General features: G+C 35.6%; 1 long non-coding RNA gene across 1 annotated transcript; it reads right to left on the reverse strand.

Moving 5' to 3' along the window:
• Window positions 1-18,715: 18,715 nt before the first annotated feature.
• Window positions 18,716-20,540, reverse strand: LOC134693145 (uncharacterized). Its single transcript, XR_010102340.1, has 3 exons — window positions 20,418-20,540; window positions 19,469-19,639; window positions 18,716-18,804 (listed from the first exon to the last, which is right to left on the reverse strand). It is a non-coding gene; the product is annotated as an uncharacterized LOC134693145 (long non-coding RNA).
• Window positions 20,541-20,937: the final 397 nt, after the last annotated feature.

The raw sequence follows: 20,937 nt of genomic DNA on the forward strand, positions 1-20,937 counted from the left end.
TGGGAATTTTCGTTCCTTATGAAAGTGTTCGCAAGGAGTTAAATTATAAACTCCTTATAGGATTATCAAAAAGCAACTATTAAGGACCCCCTTGGAATAAAGATCTTCCAAGACAACGTGTTCGAGAGTTTGAGTTTAATACATGACTTTTTAAAACTTAATGGACGGAGCAGGATTATCTTACTCTTCCAGTTAACCATTACATCATCACAGTTGCATTGGTTCTTGTTGCTCAGATTTTAAATTTCAATGATTTCGTCCGAGACCACAATTGTCGTCCCTTGATTTTCGTTATTAGTCCCTAGTGATAACAGTGGGTTACTTGCCAATAATTTTTATACCCCTTCCAAATTTATTTCTCCTTGTTTAATGCCTCACATTGTAAGTTAGGGGGGGGGGGGTGAAATTACACTGTAAAAAAATTTGGGTCCAGAATTTTACAGGAAAGTAGTGATTTGGTCCAGCTGAAAAAGGTTAAAAATTAGCACTTCGGAAGCTGTCAAAAGATTTCAAGACACCCTAAACACAAAATTGTCCATATTTTGAGTTAGACGCGATGGAGTTTTCTATAATTTTGATATAATTTGTCCCAAAATTAGTACAACACACTGTAAAAGTTTCATTGAGAAAGCGCAGGTGGGATTTTTTCAATTTTCATTTATATTCTAAAAGAAATGCACTACAAATTAATTGTGTTCTCGGACCATTTGTTTTGTGGACTGTTGTGTATCTTGTTGTTTTTCATTCAGCTGCGGCTTTGTTGGTTTGTTTCAACCCTTTTTAGTGTGATTATCCGTTGGTACACTTTGACTCTCTCTTATATATGATATCGCAATAATTATATATATGTAAGCGTTCATATACATTTATATGGATACAATATTGAATTAAAATAGACATAATAATTAGATGAGTGAAAAAAAGAAAATGAAGTAATAATTGTACGTGTGAGGAGTTGGCATTCTTATAAAAAAGAAGATGTGGTATTATTGCAAATGAGACAACTATCCACAAAAGACCAAAATGACACAGACATTAACAGCATTAGGTCACCGTACGGCCTTCAACAATGAGGAAAGCCCATACAGCATAGTCAGCTATAAAAGGCCCCGATAAGACAATGTAAAACAATTCAAACGAGAAAACTAACGGCCTTATTTATGTCCAAAAAAATAAATGAAAAAACAAATATGTAACACACAAACAAACGACAACCACTGAATATACAGGCTCCTGACTTGGTACAGGCACATACATAAATAATGTGGCGAGGTTAAAGTCTTTTACACTAGAAATATTTTAGATCTTGTTATATAGACTAATTCTTATTCATTCTGGTCGTAAGTTAGTCTGTCATCCTCAAACGTGTGAGCAATGGTGTACGTACACCAATTTGTAGAATACATGGGATATTCAAAGACTTAAACGAACGTTAAGTCTCAGAGGCATGACTTTTTATTAGTTGTTAGTGGCTTTGAAATAGCTGTCAGCTAACTGCGAGTACTCTCAGATCTGTTCATTGTGTCTTTTTGTGTCGGGATGTATAAGTACCCGGCCACGTCCACTAGTATTTGTGTCTATCTGATGAGTTAAGCCTTTTTCAACTGATTTTTATAGTTCGTTCTTATGTTGTACTTTTATACCACTGTCCCAGGTTAGGGGGAGGGTTGGGGTCCCGCTAATATGTTTAACTCCGGCACATTATTTAAATATGTGCCTGTCCTAAGTCAGGAACCTGTAATTCAGTGGTTGTCGTTTGTTTTACATATTTGTTTTTCGTTCATTTTCTTACTTAAATAAGGCCGTTAGTTTTCTCGTTTGAATTGTTTTACATTGTCTTATCGGGGCCTCTATAGCTTACTATGCGGTATGGGCTTTGCTCATTGTTGAAGGTCGTACGGTGACCTATAGTTGTTAATGTTTGTGTCATTTTGGTCTTTTGTGGATAGTTGTCTCATTGGAAATCATACCACATATTCTTTTTTATATGCTCGAAACTTATAGAATAGTTTAGAAATTTATCAAATCAAATAATCCTTGAGTGATGGTTTCGTTATTGAAATTCTAAATTGATGTTTAACCGCGCTAAATATTATATATGATAATCATACGAATAAGTCAGGAACAGAGTTTCAATCTTTAATTTAATAGTTGTTGTTTGTTTCTGTATTTGTTTGTCGTATAGTGTTTTTTAAATCAATGGTTTTCTCGTTTGAATAGTTTTATCATTATGTTAAATGGTGTCGGCGTTTGCTACATGTGAAAGTGCACACATTTACGACATGTTATTGCTTTAAAGCACAGTTTCTTCTCCCCGCTAATAATATAATAGTCACCATTTGCACTTATATGCGAATGGCCGATTGACAGTCGCTCCAAAATATTTTGCAACATTTCAGTTAAAAAAAAACTTTTTTAAGTCTGGTAATATTTTCGTCATATTTCCAACAACTTTATTTTTCTTAAACATTACAAATAATACAAATATAACAAACAATCAAACTTCATTTTTGGAACACTATCACAAAGTTTACGAATACACGTGTAGCTATTTATTTAGATAAACTGTATTAATCCATACATTTCGGAGTTATTTAGCAACTATATCCAAATGACGAGGAAGTTCGAGGTTATTCAAGTAATAAGATTAAGGAAACTTTGGTTAACACAACAGCATTTTCAACAAAGTAGTTTATTTTTGTTTGACAAACTCGAAAAGAGGGGGGAAAGTAATAAAATGGTTACTTAAACATTTACTTAATTTCTATCACGAAATAAATGCGTTTAATATTTTAGATACAGATACAATATAGTGCATTCGTAAATGTAAAACACTTTTTAATAGAAAATTTAAAAAGATACATCAACAGTGTTTATTTTAGAATCGCTCAAGTCTGTAGGGCTTATTCCCGATTGTCCCACTGTTTTTGAAATTAAGAGCTCATATTGTCCCACATGAAAAGTTCTGACTGGTCCACATTATTTTATGAGGCGAAATGTTCTTATCCCTTGTTAGATTGTCTCTATGGTTTTGTTTCAGATATATAAGCCAAAATCTACATTTTATGCGATGTTCTATTTTTAGACATTGCGGCCATCTTAATTATAGGGCGGGGTCATCGGATACTTTTTTGAAACTAAATACCCTAAGGATGATTTTGGCCATGTTTGCTTTAATTTTGCCAGTAGTTTCAGAAGAGAAGATTTTTTTAAAAATTAATGACGACGACGAATAATGAAAAAATGAGAAAAGCTCAATTAGTCCTATGGTCCAGGTGAGCTAAAAAGCAAAACGGACAAAAAGCAACGGACAAATAGCAAAAGTGTCGGACAAAAAGCAAAATTATCGGACAAAAAGCAAAACGGACAAAAAGCAACGGACAAAAAGCAAAAGTATCGGACAAAAAGCAAAATTATCGGACAAAAAGCAAAACGGACAAAAAGCAACGGACAAAAAGCAAAAGTATCGGACAAAAAGCAAAATAATCGGACAAAAAGCAAAAGCGGACAAAAAGCAAATTGCGGACAAAAAGCACCGTATCAACCGCTTAAATGAGGTTGAGACCCCCCTGGTTTTTCAATGTCCACAAAATTTTGGTAAATCATAGACTCTGTATATATAAAGGTTGTATCAGAAGGATTGCCCAGAATAATGTCATATTCGATATCTATGGAGGGCTTGTATTGTCACTTTTCAGCTAAAAATTATCAAAATTTTAGGACAAAGGGCACAGGGCAATGGTGAGAGCCCCCTAATTGCTCAATCTTTCTAATATTATGCAGACATTTAGTCAATAGGTAGATACACACATTACGAAAAGGAACTTGGGTAGACTTCTTGCTTTTATGTTTACGGAGCGCCCAAAGTGCCAGTTCGATATTCAAAATATTTAGTGACAAGCTACCTGAGACCGCTTAAATGAGAGTGAGACCCCCCTGGTCTTTCAATTTCCATTAAATTAAACCAAATCATAGATTGTATATATATAAAGATTGTATCAAAAGTGGAATGTTCTTGAACGGACTGTTTGCTGCAAATCAGATCAGAACCCTAGGCCTAGTAGAATCGATGACCTAGTTTAAAATACAAACCGTCACTATAGGTTGAAGGGAAAATATACAGACCTTTATCACACCTTCACACAGCTCACACAACCACACATTCTGATGTAAAATCCAGGTCCAAATGCATTGTTAATCGCTATTTCACACAGACAACTTTGGGCTCCAACACCTCATGCTGACAGGAATTGTGTTCGCCAACATAGGAAAGGCTCGCATTGCCCTTTCCGCTAACATGGATAGGAATCCACTTTCTTTTTGAATGTTTTTCTTCAATTGGTTAGTGCTTTTTTCCACTAGAACCATTTTGTAGAAGCTTGGTGATCTTTTCAATCTGTCGCGGGGTAAGCAAGATCTTATGTTCACCATACAGGTTTGTGTGGGCTAAACGAATGGTGACCGGGAAACCTTTTTTGTCTGCTCTCTGTAATATTTAGATTGACCTTTTATAAAGTTCAAACCGTATTTCGATAGACTATTTATTCATGCCTTGCGAAGATGGAAGCGGATGGTGAGATGTTCTCTGCGGAGATTGTGGAGGATCGCCGTCTGGATTTGTGAGGTATGTCTGCATGCGATTGATGGTTCTCAAAATCACGGGTAAGTACACCATATTTTTGGGGGGTTTGAATGATCTTTACCCCGGGATCGATTGCGGGGGGGGGGGGGGAGCTTCAGATAGTGGACTGTTGGGAGCCGTGTATGTAGCTGCTATTGATGATGTCACTGTTCACCAGGATGCTGTTGATGCTTCTGATGCTAACAATGTATTCACCCTCTTTGTAACATTTGTTGCCCGATCAAATGTGTAGAGCTGTCGCTTAAATCCCAATGTGGTGTTCGATTCCTTAAATTGTAGTTGGGGGAGGGGGTTGAACCGAGTAAAAATGCGACTATCGTTTCTAGAGACAAGGATGGAAAGCCCTTGTTTTTGGTCTGTGTTGTGGACGATTTGCTGCAACAGTGTGGTGTCCATTTATTTATTAAAACACGACGTTCAACTACTGACCGACCGATTCGAACTGGAGGCCTATGACTCCTACGGAGATTGGAAGTGCAAATGCTTCGGTGTTGGCGGGAACATAACGCTCGAATTCCGCTCCAATCTGGATGTCCGCACGGACTGATGACTTACATCGATGACCAACAGCGGCTATATGTCAATGAAATCAGAGGGGTTGACATCACCGTTACTAAGGAGGGTGTCAATGTTGTAGAATTTCTGTCTGAAGTCTACATCCTCCTTGAACACCTTGTTTTGTGAAAAAAACCGGCATTAAAGTCGACGGCTGAGTAGCGTTTAGCTTTGAGGGTGACATGGATATTTTGCAATCGACAGCGATTGAACACGGAAGCATTATGGGTATTGTCATTATCTCTGTCGGTTTGAAAGGCAACGATAATATATCTTGGCTTTTCGCGACCACTATTGGCAGCTAGGCGGCAGTTAAACTGTGAGGCTTGGGGAACGACTATGAAATCACACTGTCTCATGCAAAATCCACAGAGAATCGTGGATTTTTTCTGGATGGTTTTGTACAGTTGCATCTTGTTTTCGTCTGCAGGAGTGACGCTCCAGATTTGGTAAGTTAAGGTTCGAATTCGTGAACCTAGTATTAATATTTTTGAAGACTTTCATCGAAGGTCAATCCTTCTGTGATTGTAAGGATGTCAGACATTATGTATGTATTTATAGCATTGGAGGAAGTTGGGATGGTACCGATGCCACGACCAGAGATGAAATTGTTTAACTGGGTTTGGTTGTTGGGCTTTCTGCGTTTAACACTGAGTTGTTGATTGGGCTTGCTGCGTTGGTCAATGGGTTTTCGAGTGTGGGTCACTTTGTCAACGACATGGTTGACGACTACCACCTACCACTCCTATCATGGCTGCATTGGTGGCAGTGTTCATAGGCCTACATTTCAATGTCTTGGCAGCAGAGGAGGTGAACATGCGACCAGCGATACTGGCGATAGTGTCAAAAAAACTTCTACCACAGTATGCATACTTTCAAACAAAACCTTTCTTAATTGAGGATATTACGATGGAATTGCTTATATTCCTTGATACTGATGTGTTCACCTTTCTTTATGGCATCGATGTTTCCAGCACGGTATGCAGTATAGTGTTGCACAGATCCAAGCAATAAAGGAGCTGGTCAAAGTCGGAGGGTAGAAACACGGTTTGAAGTCCGCTACAATGCTTACCTTGCTTTTGATGTGAGACACAATCTTCGTCCACTTAGATCTTTATCGCCATAGGGTTCTCGAGAAGGTTAATTGCCTTGATACATGGCACCGGAACTGTTCAGGATCTCTGCATAGTCGACAAGGTCTTAAAAACTTCGGACTCGAAAGATTCTGATTTCTTTTTCACCATGAGTTCCCAGAGGTTAAGGGTTCCTTTGTACCTCACACCATCCATGAAAATATCATCGCCGTCAGAAGTAACTGGTTAGCTTCCGATGAAGAGATCGAGATCCAAAGGTGTGATCGGCGAAGGATCGTTACTGATCTGCAAATACTGCTGTGCTCGAAGTCCGAGGATGGTGTCTATAGGTGGTGCAATGGGTAGTGGGTAGTCAAACTTGGGCGGTGGAGGCTGAAAGGTGTCACTGCTGCAGGAAGTTAAACGATCGTTGAGGTGATCAGTGGAGCTGCCTCTCGCTGAGCCTCAACCACAGGCTTAACACCTTGGAAAGGTCAGGGTTGAGTCCAATCTTCTCGAGGCGATGCTGCATGTTACTAACTTGAATCTTCCGCTTGATCTCTTGTAACTCCCTGGCGAGCGCCTCACACTGTTTAGGGTCTGCAATCTTTATACACGTTCATTTATTTAAAGCGTTGACGTGAACCTTACGGTTAAAAAAACACATATGCATTTTTGCTCGTTTTTCCATAATTTGAATTGAAAGGTCGAGCTATAAATATTTGTTGATAAACACTACAATAATTTATGGACCTATGGGTGGTACGGATAGAAAAATACGGACTGTCAAACAGATACATACCATATAAAACATGCTAAAACCAATCTAAATGTTCATATAACCCCACTAAGGAGGCTATATTATTCCTCAATTATCTAAAAATCTATTTCATTGTACAAAAACTTTCATATTTAAAAAATTCACCATGGCCATAATGCGATACTAAACTTTTATTAAACTGTGTATTGCTACAGAACCTTATCGTTTTTGATTTCAACCTTATCGGTAAATCAAAGCACTCAAAGTCCGTTTACACTACGAAAGGTAATCTCATCGGGTGGGTGTTGTTGACAAAAGTCAGCTGGTATGTCCCTTCTTTGGGCAGCTCTGATCTTGACTGCCTTGTGGTTGACGCAACACTCTTTGTTGGTTTCCAGAACTTCCTTGCTATAAACGTGGTTCAAGCACACGTAGCCTTGGATCAGCAGTAAGTTGGGTTCTCTCTCCCGCTGTTCACCAATGTTTGAAATGTGCAGCGGGTATACTTCACTATCATCTATTCTAAATACATAAACCGCCAGGGTGGAATTGGCCTTCTCAAATTAATTAATATCCTTAAGGCTTACCAGATTGAGCTCTGTGTAACCCTGTCCGTTTGTTGTGGGTCTACCTGCAAGGCCGAAAGAATGGCCCACTTGAAACACTCCTCGTCGTTATTTTTTACATTGATTACGGCCTTCCTGTATTTGATCCACGCCGGCTAATCAATGTACTGTGACCTACCCAGCGGTCGTTGGTAATATTGACTTGAAATTTTACAATTGCTTTCGATGTCCAGTCACTTTTTTCAGAGGTCCACTGTGCAATCTTCTCTCCGATCTTTTCATCCATCTTCTCAAGGGTTTCAAGCAAGTCCGTGGTTGAGGGGAAAATCTGGTTTCCCGAGTGAAAGTATCCCACGTTCTCATTATCCATCTTACCTGTTGGGTTAATCTTCACAGTGCAGCATCACATTGACTTGTTATCCTGTCAATGCCCAATCGTCTATAAGTTCCACTCTTGACATCTTAGAGACCTCAAGGAAGGTCTGCACATCCATGTCAATAATATTGGTCATCTTTCAGGTAGTAAATACATCTTTAAAGGCTTTCTTCAGTGGATGTACCTCAATTTTATCCCCAATGATTTCCTATCTTCTCTGATCTGTTCCTGTAACTTATCCAGTAGTCGATCTTTCGACATCCTGCTAACCTCTATCAACTCATGCTGTTTGGCTTGGGTGATAATATCCTTCCTAGTATAGGGTTGGAACAACGCTAAAAAAATGTTGGTCTTCGTTCCGATCAACTGATCCAACTGATCCTTCCTCATCCGGGAGTACCATCGGCGGTGGTTCATTTTGGTAATACCACTCAGGGCTTTGACGTTTTCAACAACTAATTCCAGCTATTAATAGCTATTGGATCGATGTCCTAATCTTTATAACAATCCAAAATAAAATCAATTTGTTTCACCCAAAACCAAAATCCACGATTAAATGGTTTTTAGACCCAGCTTTTGATCTTTCGATCCTACGTCCATATCAAAATATATAAAATTCGTGGTAATCATACCCGGTGCGCCTGTTTTTTTTTTCATCCCATAGCTCACAATTTGCCGAGCTCAATCGGTCTCTCTCTTTGTCAAAACGGTGGTCAGCTGCTTGTTTAATCTCTCACAACCCCAAGTGGGGATATGGTTGCCCCTTTCCAACATAAGGTTATAATTTCTGCCTACCTATTAACTAAATGTCTGCTTAGTAATACAAAGATTGAGAGATTAGAGGGCTATCACCATTGTCCTGTGCTCTTTGTCCTAAAATTCTGATACTTTTTAGCAGAAAAGTGACAATATAAACCCTCCATATATATATCGAATATGACAATATTCTGGGAAATCCTTCTAAAACAACCTTCATACATACAGAGTCTATGATTTAATTAAATTTTATAGACATTGAAAGATCAAGGGGGTCTCACCCTTATTTATGCGGTCTCAGGTAGATTTTCACTATATATTTTGAATATCCAACTGGCACTTTGGGCGCTCTGTAAACATAGAAGACAGGAAGTGTACCCAAAGTCCTTTTAGTCACGTTTGTATCTACCTATTGACTAAATGTCTGTTAAATATTAGAAAGATTGAGAGATCAGGGGGCTCTCACCATCACCCTGTGCCCTTTGTCCTAAAATTTGGGCATTTTTTGACTGAAAAGTGACAATCTTAGCCCTCCGTAGATATAGAAGATGACGTTATTCTGGTAAATCTATCTGATACAACGTTTATATATACAGAGTCAATGATTTGGTTGAATTTTATTGACATTGAAAGACCCGGGGGGTCTCAAACTCATTTAAGCGGTCTCGGGTAGGTTTTCGCTATATATTTTGAATATCCAACTGGCACTTTGGGCGCTCCGTAAACATAGAAGACAGGAAGTGTACCCAAATTCCTTTAAGTCACGTTTGTATCTACCTATTAACTAAATGTCTGTGAAATATTAGAAAGATTGAGAGATCAGGGGGCTCTCACCATTACCCTGTGCCCTTTGTCCTAAAAAAATTGACATTTTTCGACTGAAAAATGACAATCTTAGCCCTCCGTAGATATGGAAGATGACGTTATTCTGGTAAATCCATCTGATACAACCTTTACATATACAGAGTCAATGATTTGGTTGAATTTTATTGACATTGAAAGACCCGGGGGTCTCAAACTCATTTAAGCGGTCTCGGGTAGGTTTTCGCTATATATTTTGAATATCCAACTGGCACTTTGGGCGCTCCGTAAACATAGAAGACAGGAAGTGTACCCAAAGTCCTTTTAGGCACGTTTGTATCTACCTATTGACTAAATGTCTCTTAAATATTAGAAAGATTGAGAGATCAGGGGGCTCTCACCATCACCCTGTGCCCTTTGTCCTAAAATTTGGACATTTTTTGACTGAAAAGTGACAATCTTTGCCCTCCGTAGATATTGAAGATGACGTTTTTCTGGAAACTCCATCTGATACAATCTTTATATATACAGAGTCAATGGTTTGGTTGAATTTTATGGACATTGAAAGACCAGGGGGGGTCTCAACCTCATTTCAGCGGTCTCAGGTAGGTTTTCGCTATATATTTTGAATATCCAACTGGCACTTTGGGCGCTCTGTAAACATAGAAGACAGGAGGTGTACCCAAAGTCCTTTTAGTCACGTTTGTATCTACCTATTGACTAAATGTCTGTTAAATATTAGAAAGATTGAGAGATCACGGGGCTCTCACCACCCCCCTGTGCCCTTTGTCCTAAAATTTGGTCATTTTTTGACTGAAAAGTGACAATCTTAGCCCTCCGTAGATATGGAAGATGACGTTATTCTGGTAAATCTATCTGATACAACGTTTATATATACAGAGTCAATGATTTGGTTGAATTTTATTGACATTGAAAGACCCGGGGGGTCTCAAACTCATTTAAGCGGTCTCGGGTAGGTTTTCGCTATATATTTTGAATATCCAACTGGCACTTTGGGCGCTCCGTAAACATAGAAGACAGGAAGTGTACCCGAATTCCTTTAAGTCACGTTTGTATCTACCTATTAACTAAATGTCTGTCAAATATTAGAAAGATTGAGAGATCAGGGGGCTCTCACCATTACCCTGTGCCCTTTGTCCTATAAAAATTGACATTTTTCGACTGAAAAATGACAATTTTAGCCCTCCGTAGATATGGAAGATGACGTTATTCTGGTAAATCCATCTGATACAACCTTTATATATACAGAGTCAATGATTTGGTTGAATTTTATTGACATTGAAAGACCCGGGGGTCTCAAACTCATTTAAGCGGTCTCGGGTAGGTTTTCGCTATATATTTTGAATATCCAACTGGCACTTTGGGCGCTCCGTAAACATAGAAGACAGGAAGTGTACCCAAATTCCTTTAAGTCACGTTTGTATCTACCTATTAACTAAATGTCTGTGAAATATTGGAAAGATTGAGAGATCAGGGGGCTCTCACCATTACCCTGTGCCCTTTGTCCTAAAAAATTTGACATTTTTCGACTGAAAAATGACAATCTTAACCCTCCGTAGATATGGAAGATGACGTTATTCTGGTAAATCCATCTGATACAACCTTTATATATACAGAGTCAATGATTTGGTTGAATTTTATTGACATTGAAAGACCCGGGGGTCTCAAACTCATTTAAGCGGTCTCGGGTAGGTTTTCGCTATATATTTTGAATATCCAACTGGCACTTTGGGCGCTCCGTAAACATAGAAGACAGGAAGTGTACCCAAAGTCCTTTTAGTCACGTTTGTATCTACCTATTGACTAAATGTCTCTTAAATATTAGAAAGATTGAGAGATCACGGGGCTCTCACCATCCCCTTGTGCCCTTTGTCCTAAAATTTGGGCATTTTTTGACTGAAAAGTGACAATCTTAGCCCTCCGTAGATATGGAAGATGACGTTATTCTGGTAAATCTATCTGATACAACGTTTATATATACAGAGTCAATGATTTGTTTGAATTTTATTGACATTGAAAGACCCGGGGGGTCTCAAACTCATTTAAGCGGTCTCGGGTAGGTTTTCGCTATATATTTTGAATATCCAACTGGCACTTTGGGCGCTCCGTAAACATAGAAGACAGGAAGTGTACCCAAAGTCCTTTTAGTCACGTTTGTATCTACCTATTGACTAAATGTCTCTTAAATATTAGAAAGATTGAGAGATCACGGGGCTCTCACCATCCCCTTGTGCCCTTTGTCCTAAAATTTGGGCATTTTTTGACTGAAAAGTGACAATCTTAGCCCTCCGTAGATATGGAAGATGACGTTATTCTGGTAAATCTATCTGATACAACGTTTATATATACAGAGTCAATGATTTGTTTGAATTTTATTGACATTGAAAGACCCGGGGGGTCTCAAACTCATTTAAGCGGTCTCGGGTAGGTTTTCGCTATATATTTTGAATATCCAACTGGCACTTTGGGCGCTCCGTAAACATAGAAGACAGGAAGTGTACCCAAATTCCTTTCAGTCACGTTTGTATCTACCTATTAACTAAATGTCTGTGAAATATTAGAAAGATTGAGAGATCAGGGGGCTCTCACCATTACCCTGTGCCCTTTGTCCTATAAAAATTGACATTTTTCGACTGAAAAATGACAATTTTAGCCCTCCGTAGATATGGAAGATGACGTTATTCTGGTAAATCCATCTGATACAACCTTTATATATACAGAGTCAATGATTTGGTTGAATTTTATTGACATTGAAAGACCCGGGGGTCTCAAACTCATTTAAGCGGTCTCGGGTAGGTTTTCGCTATATATTTTGAATATCCAACTGGCACTTTGGGCGCTCCGTAAACATAGAAGACAGGAAGTGTACCCAAATTCCTTTAAGTCACGTTTGTATCTACCTATTAACTAAATGTCTGTGAAATATTAGAAAGATTGAGAGATCAGGGGGCTCTCACCATTACCCTGTGCCCTTTGTCCTAAAAAATTTGACATTTTTCGACTGAAAAATGACAATCTTAGCCCTCCGTAGATATGGAAGATGACGTTATTCTGGTAAATCCATCTGATACAACCTTTATATATACAGAGTCAATGATTTGGTTGAATTTTATTGACATTGAAAGACCCGGGGGTCTCAAACTCATTTAAGCGGTCTCGGGTAGGTTTTCGCTATATATTTTGAATATCCAACTGGCACTTTGGGCGCTCCGTAAACATAGAAGACAGGAAGTGTACCCAAATTCCTTTTAGTCACGTTTGTATCTACCTATTAACTAAATGTCTGTGAAATATTAGAAAGATTGAGAGATCAGGGGGCTCTCACCATTACCCTGTGCCCTTTGTCCTAAAAAAATTGACATTTTTCGAATGATTTGTTTTTGTTTTTTTGGCTTTCCATGTAGATTTCTATTTATAGATATAAATATTTCTAGAGTTATGGGTTTTTCTTTTTGTCTTAAGAAATATTATACAGAAAAGTACATTTTTGAAGTCGTTTTATTGGCACAACTCTATATTACATGAAGACAAATATGTAACATGGAAAAGTGTTTATATTCGAGGACAACGAGAAATTACGACGAGAAATTACGACAGCTTGAAAAGGTCATTTTACGATTTCCTACGTATCTTATCAGTCTTTTTAAATATGAAAATCATGCTTTTTATGTTATCAAGTATTTAATTTACTTATAATTTTTTCACTAAATTTTGAATATCAAACCGGCTGCTAGCAGAAGATTGGATATTGAATATCGAATAACGAATAACGAACCGGCTGCTAACTTCACATACATAAAAGATATTAACTAAAATCATACAAGTCAATATAATTATGATCGTCATACAACCGATAAAAATGAAAACTTAACGTTAAAAGTTACGACCGAAGCGCTTTTTTTATCGATCTTCTTAGAACACGCTCAAAGTAAAGCTAAATATTAAGGGCCAACAACTTACAAAGAACAGATTAAAGATTTAAGATGATCGCTCATAGCGTACATGAAATGATATTTCCGGTTTCAATAGGTTTATTTTATTTATTTTTTTGATAGATTCACAATCTTAAAATTTCAGGATACTGTTCTTCTTTTCATTATTCGTTTTGTAATTAAAAATGATTTGGTATATTTCGTGCTATTTATTTATAACTAAGAATGATTGTTATCAGAGCCGTATTTACATCAGTGTTTACAGGTACCCCTCTTTTCGCCCCCTTTCTATTTTTGATGTTTTAATCAAAAGTTTAAAAAATCAAACTTTCAAAAAGTCAAATAATCAAAATTGCACGTTAGGTTTAGTATTTTAAAAGTTTATAAAAATTCCTAAACTATCAATTTTTTAAACGATATTTAGAATTTTACTATTTTAATAATTTGGTTAAAATTTCAAAATTTCAAAACTCATTGGCACTCACACCACATCTTCCTATATCTATTTAACACGATTTGAAATTTGGATATTTTAAAACTTTGATCAAAATTCTAAAAATCTAAAATTTTAAAACTTTTTAAAACTTTGAATTGATAAGTGTTACACGGACCGTTGTTGCAGGTTCAGCTCTTCTATATTTGATTTTCGTAAATTGAGAAGGGCCGTTAAGAAACTTTTTTATGTTTTTATTGTAAACGTGTACCGATTTATTAGAAAATACAATACTTCTGCTATATAAATATGGTATTTTTTTACAATACAATACACAAGCATCAGAAACTAGCATTATTACTTAATTCAAAATTACTGAGATCTTCATATTTTATCTCTCTATTTATAATAATATTCAAGATAACAACCAAACACTGCAAAATGTCGCGAAATTATCAAATTCAGGGTCAGCAACCCAACAATTGGTTGTCCATTTTGTCTGAAAAATTGAGGACGGATAGATCTTGACTTGATGCACATGTTTAGCCAGTCAGCATTGCTCTAAAAGTTATGGTTTCAGATTTATAAGTCAAAATCTACAATTTACCCCTGTGTTCTATATTTAGCCATAGTGGCCATATTGGTTGGTTGGCCGGGTCATCGGACACATATTTTAACGTTAGTACCCCAATGATTAGTGTGGCCAAGTTTGGTTAAATTTGGCCAAGTAGTTTCAGAGGAGAAGATTTTTGTAAAAAATAACAGCCGACGGACTTAAATATAGTATTGAACATTCTAAAACGCCAGAGAACAACTTCGTTCAAATAAATATGCGAGACACATACTTCATCATGTGCAATAGGACATAATCCGACATTTATTTGCGCTTTGCCTTGACTGTTTTTTTTTATGACTGTATTGGTTATATAGCTACTTCTATGTACACACATTTATACACCTCTAGTAGTTTTAATTTATGATTTGAGCGTTTCTGATAGAGGGTAATCAAGGAAAGTACCACGAAACGCGATAGTATGTATCAAGCGTGTTATTTTGATTAATGACCAATAGACCGATATCTTTGCTACTGGACTGTTAGTTCCCAAGGTTATCATCAGTCACCAGTTCACAAGTAAAAATTATGAACTTGCAGGGAAAATTTAAAATAAAATAGAATAATTGCCAATTAGACAACACTCTACAAGAGAGTAAAAGACATAGAAGGTTTCAACTATAAGTCCGAAATACCTAAGTGAAACAATTCAAACTAAACAAGAACGGCCTGATTGATTTTTAAAACATGGAAAGAAAACCAAATAGTATATAACGCAATACACGGCAACCAGTCATTAAAAACGCTCCTGACTTGGTTCTTGCACACAGAAGATAGTGGATAAATGGTGTTACAGCAAAACAATAACTTATATTTTTATAATTGTCAGGTGATGAAGTAGAATTTAGTAAGAAAAAAAAGATTCTCTAGATCTATGTGTCTTTTCTTTAGGGTCGTATTTATTCATCCCTGACTTTTACACTTTGAGGTTATATCATTCTCGATTGAAGTTAATATATGAATGTCATCTGGAACTATGAAACTAAGAACGGTTTGCATTTAGTCTCTCAATATTTTATTAGAAATGCATATAACATATCGTCCTCAGATAATTTATAGCTGTCTTCAAAATTGCCAAATAGCATGTCGTCCTCAGATAATATATATGGCTCTCTCAAACTGACAGATATTATGTCAATCTACAAAAGAGAGAATAATAAATTTATTTGTTTTAAGGTAGCAAATCTTTATTTTAAATATGCAACTGTTTATGATAATTGTAATGCTGTATCTTTGCTACCTGCTTCTATCTAAGGAAAGATGGCCTACGACAATTAAACGCCGATCCTAGACATTTCTGGGTATGTTTAAAGCTGACTGTGTGGTATTGGATTTGCTCATTGTTGAAGACCATACGGTGACCTATAGTTGTAAATATCTGGTTCATTTGGTCTCTTGTGGAGAGTTGTCTCATTGGCAATAAAACCAAATCTTCTTTATATAGTTTGGTAAACATACAGACTTAGGTGCAAAGAGATTGGTAATATATCTGCCAACAGGGTTAACAAAAAAAATCCCCACAATACTCACTTCAGCTGAAAATGCTAATTAGGAAGTCCCTCATCAAATGACAAAATCAAAAACACAAACACAACAAACAAATGTATAACAACTGTAATTTCCTGACTCTGTAGATGCATTTCCTTAAGTAGAAAAAAAGTGAATTAAACCTCGTTATAGCTATCTAAACCTCTCACTCACATGACAGTCACACGAAATTCCACCATATTGACAACGATGTGCAAACAAAACAAACAGACAAAATAGGTATACATGTTAAAAATAAGATAAAGCAGTCAACATTGTCTCACAATCCCAGCCATTATAAAAACAAAGGAACACAAAAGTTATACAGACAAAGCACACTATGCGCAATACAAAATTTTAATCCTGGTATCTATGATGAATTTATTTACCCTTAATGATTCAACCAACACGTTAAAATCTTTTACCATTCGATACTTTACAAAAAAAGTAAAATAACAAACATATGAGCTCCAAATGCCAAACGGAAAGTCCTTTATTAAATGACAAAATCAAATGATAAAACACAACACATGAATGGACAACAACTGTCATATTCCTGATCATCTTTTTTTCTTATTTCCTTTTTTCCCTTTATTGTCTAAAGGAAGTAGTTATATAATATATGTTTTATGTTTATATTTTCATTTTTCAGCCAATGTAAATCGGAGTTCATTTCTACTTACGGAATTTCACAAACGGATCTCAAGAGTTGTTGACAATATTCGTCACCCCATTTCAAACCATAGTTGAAATGTATCAAAGCACAGAATGCAATTGGTCTACCATGCGTCGTTTTTAAATCTGGTTGCCCTGGGCCCCAGTTAGTGTAGTTAAATGGTTGACCAGACAACCAATAATATGACACGTCAGCTCTACTGTATGTAGCGCCAATCCAAAACCATGCTTAAAATAATAATATGAACATCATAAGTAAGATTGTTATCTTTGAAATGCCAAATAAAAAAAAGGACTAAAAATTAGATTTTGAAACTGTATGAACTTCTTTCAAATACAAAAAAAAAAGAAATGTCATCAAGAATATAGTATGTGTTATGTAATAAATATCTATCACCAGCCCAGTAGTCAGCGTTTCGGTGTTGACATAAATATCAATTATATGGTCATTTTTGTATACATTTCCTGTTACAAAACTTTGAATTTTTCGAAAAACTAAAGATTTTCTTATTCGAGCAATAGATTACTTTAGCTGTATTTGGCCCAATTTTTTGGAATTAATGGTCCTCAATGGTATTCAACTTTGTACTTGTTTGGCTATATAACTATTATGATCTGAGCGTCACTGATGAGTCTTAAAATTCTGGTACCTTTGATAACTAATTATAAAAACAATTTACGAAAATCACATATAACTACCACTGAACTATAAGGTTCTTAATTGGAACAGACACGTATAGAATATTACGGAGTAAAACACGTGTGAAGACGCGAATTATTCTTTTAACATTTTAGAACCTTTGGGAGTATTTGGTTTTTTTTTCTATGCCTGTGACAACTTAAATATTGCTGAACAGTTTATTTTCTCGTATATGTTAAACTATGACATGATAAATATCGTTATTTTGTTATGAATAAACTAATCATAGATACCAAGATTGATTTTTTTTTATTTGCCCCAAACGCGCGTTTCGTCTACAAGAGACTCATCAGTGACGCTCGAATAAAACAAATGCTTAAAAGGCCAATGGAAGTACAAAGGTATTTTAAACATTTCAAAGTACACCAGATGAAAACAGTGAATTTGTAAGTATGATTATATCAATAATAATCCATATCAGCACGGATCGCATGTATCGGTAAGCTAAACTCCACCAGTAGTAACATCGACCCAGTGGTTGTAAATAAACTTATTATCATGATAAATGTCTCCATTACATCAAATTGAATTTATAGATTTGTTTCAAACGAGAATTTTCATAGTTGATATCTATATTTTAAATATACCTTAAAAGACAGAGTCATATACTATCACTAAAGTATAGGTTTGTTAAACATGTTAAATGCTATACATGTCATACTGAATCATTAGAAGCTGAACATAATTCAAATATGTTATTAGGTATATATTCGCTATGAAAGCAAATTAAGTACAAATTGAAAAATTCAAATATCTTACATAAAATCGACGTGTTTATACTCTAACCTACCGTAAGAATTGACACTTTTCAATACAATTTATAACAATACTTAAGTAAACACATGAAAATTTTCCCTACCAGTTCTAATGGCCCCTTTGTTCTGCATCAATCTAATAACATCTACTAAAAAAGTGTTTTCGTCACTAGATTCAACAGAAGTCAAATGACCACCTAGGACATTGCAGTTAGCCTACAAGAATTAAAATCAGTTAAAAATTCATCAAACAAACCATGTTCATCATTGTTTTAAAAGGACGAGCATATGTCTAAAAAGACTCGTTACTGAATCAAAAATTATGTACGAAAATGAAAAGGTACGGGATCAAACATTCAGTAAGGTCTTGCCATGTACAGCTATGGTATTTTGTTCATTATTGTTATGCCAGAAAGACAGTACTGTACATATACCTCTGGTAAAAAGGAAAAACACATTTATAATGTAGAAAAAAATCATGTTTTTGTTGCAAAAAATCAATTTGTATATCAAAATATTATATTCCATACCTCAGAATTAGACCAAGATGCTCCTGGACATTTGAATATGTACTTTGAACCACGAAAGAAGGCTACCGTCTCAGGACATACTATTTTTACTAAAATTATTAAAACAGAATTAAATGTTTTATTAAACTTTTTCTGTTAATTGTCATCTATTACAGTGTTTTTAAAGTTGGTTGAGTTTAAAGCTTATTTTCTTCTCTCATATTTGTAATTTCCGAAGATTATAAACTGATAGATTTTAATTGAAACAGGCAGACACATTCTTTTGGTTATTACAGTTTAGATTATTCGTATTATACACCATAGGAGATGTAAAGCAAACACATGTCAACATGGACACAAGTCAAAAACAAAAAGCCGGATCTGTTTTTATTGAAACTATTTATCGACTTTTGAACAGCCGTATAGAAGTGTTGCTTTTATAAGTATTGATCATTGCCAATGTGGAAATATACCATCTCATCCTGATTATTTGCTGTATTAAAAGTACTGACTGATTGGTAAGGTTTTTAAACCTTTATTCGATGTCATCTTCGACAACGTGTCTCTCTTCTTAATTTAGTGACCACGCTATTCCTCTTTGAGTATCTCTCAACTCATCTGACAATAAGCTCTCATGTTTTAACAATAATTATTAGATTACATAACATTTGCTTAAGGTGAGGTTAAGATATTTAAACATTGTAATATTAGTTTCTGTTTGTTACATACATGTTTATTAAAAAAATGAAAGGCAACAGAAGTTATAGGTCTTACTACATTGTGGAATATTCCCATTCCAACCTGAAGCTGTGCATATAATAGATTGTCTTCCAAGCAGTGAAAGTCCTGCGTCACAGGAAAAATTTGCCGTGGAGCCAGTATTTCTTTTCGTTACAATGACTGAACCATTTTTTAGACTGTCGGTTGGAATATCTTCACACTGAACTGCAACAATTTTTGCAGTTTACAAGTTATTACCAACAAACAAAAAAACAAACAATACAACTAAACTGTTGAGTTCCTTTTTTAACAAAGTTTAAGTTACACATCTTCGAGAAAAAATCTGCGCTACGTTTGTTGATCGAAAATTAGTACTGTCAGATTTTAACATGCATCGCAAAATGATCTGTTATAGTGGGAAAAGGAATTCATTACTATTCTGAAACACTAAGATAAAAACAAGTTCTATATTTGATTTGAATACAAAGGAGTAAGTCCGGTAAGGGCCGATTTTGGCCTCAAATTTCATGTCCATCTAACGAAAGAGTTTGGACACTTTTTAAACACTTAAGTGTTATTTCAATTGTTTCAATGAGTTTAAGGGGAAGATTTTAACAGATTTTGTCATTACAAACGATCCGATTCAAGCTTAAATATGACAAATCTCTCAAATATTTCAAAAACTTCACTTTTCAGATGGTTTTTGTCAAAAATGAAAGTGGCCGCATCCGTGTTCATACTCAATCTTTATATATGTTATGTATTATCATCAAATACAACTTAAAGTTTAATATTATGAATGAAAACGAATGCGGCCACTTTCATTTAAGACGGAAACCGTCTAAAATTTAACGAAAATGCCATACACTCGACGAATTATTGAAGTAAAACACTCTTCTGGTAATTGTAGCTAAGGTCTCTATCTAAATAATCTAGCTAATATTTACGCGATAAACTGCAAATAAATGTTAGTTTACGACGACTTGCACGATAGTATACTTACACACGCAACACGGTCTCCCCCGACAACAGCTGCCCTTTTCTGTCCATCCTGAACCAAAACTTATTTCACAATTGGAATCTTTTGTTTGGGCGCATCTTCCCTGTGAAGCCTTACATTGATGAGTTAACTCTAAAAAATGAAGGATTATATTTTAGAATATTTTTTTTAATTTCTAACAGTAAATTATTAGTTATGAAAAGATAAAGGATGAACATAATTGTTTCAAAAATTGATTCTAAAATTAAAATTGTTTTTGCAGTCAAAAGGAATGAAGAAATTGATTATTATTTCAGTCAAATTCGATAATGTAAATGCATAATATTTTTTTAGATCAAAATGATATAACTCATTACATTTAATTAATAAATTTAGTTTGACACATTTTCGAATGAAATACTTTTCATTTATGTTTGTCAATAAACTTAGACCTAATGTATTGTGGTCGTGCGATATACTTAGAACAATTAACAAAACAGCATTAGAAATCTAAATATATGTTAGTTATTTATATATATCATGA

The sequence above is a fragment of the Mytilus trossulus genome, chromosome 12, assembly GCF_036588685.1.
Source record: "Mytilus trossulus isolate FHL-02 chromosome 12, PNRI_Mtr1.1.1.hap1, whole genome shotgun sequence".
Classification (NCBI taxonomy): Eukaryota; Metazoa; Mollusca; class Bivalvia; order Mytilida; family Mytilidae; genus Mytilus; species Mytilus trossulus.